This window comes from Ailuropoda melanoleuca, unplaced genomic scaffold (assembly GCF_002007445.2).
Source record: "Ailuropoda melanoleuca isolate Jingjing unplaced genomic scaffold, ASM200744v2 unplaced-scaffold8460, whole genome shotgun sequence".
Classification (NCBI taxonomy): domain Eukaryota; kingdom Metazoa; phylum Chordata; class Mammalia; order Carnivora; family Ursidae; genus Ailuropoda; species Ailuropoda melanoleuca.
In genome coordinates this window covers 414-1,045 of record NW_023253837.1, presented here as the reverse complement: position 1 = coordinate 1,045, position 632 = coordinate 414, and the positions used below count along the sequence as shown (strand labels likewise).

The following is a 632-nucleotide window of genomic DNA, read 5'->3' as shown; positions in this document are numbered from 1 at the left end:
CTTCAAAGTACTCTAAATAAGCAAACTGACATCACTTAAGGGACATCTCTCAATTTTTGCACTCTCAACTAGTAATCTTTAAGAATTTTATTTTGGCAGATAAAGGTTTGTTTTGTTGAATAAGTGATCCGTGTTATTGCTGAGGTCATTATGTACAGACCAAAGAGAAGGAGTTTTATTTCTTGGTTTCTTCCTCCTTGGTAGAGTCTTGATTTCCTCCTTCTTGAACTGGAGCTGCTCTTCACAGCATTTGTGTATTTTCTTGGTCTTAGATAAAAAAATATGGAACGCTTTGGGAATTTGCATGTCATCCTTGTAGGGGGACCAGGCTAATCTTTTCTGTGTTGTTCCAATTTTAATTTATGTCGAGCACAAGAAGTTTTTTAATTTAAGAAAATGGAGACGAATTGAGACTGAGGTACACACAAACTTTTCTAGAGTCCCTTATAGTATATTATAGGGATTTTATTAGCAAATGAATTGACAGTCCNGGATCTTATTAGCAAATGAATTGACAGTTGCTCCAATTGGCCGATATTTTCACAAACTATATAAATGCAATTATGCTTGGGTACTGTAGAATAATCTTCTTAATTAGTAAGAAAAGGTAGAAGAAAGGTAAAGTAGAAACT

At 34.2% G+C, this 632-nt stretch overlaps 1 pseudogene; it reads right to left on the bottom strand.

Annotated features, from left to right (window-relative positions):
• Positions 1-276: 276 nt before the first annotated feature.
• Positions 277-375, bottom strand: LOC117800857 (annotated as a pseudogene).
• Between the last annotated feature and the right edge of the window lie 257 nt (positions 376-632).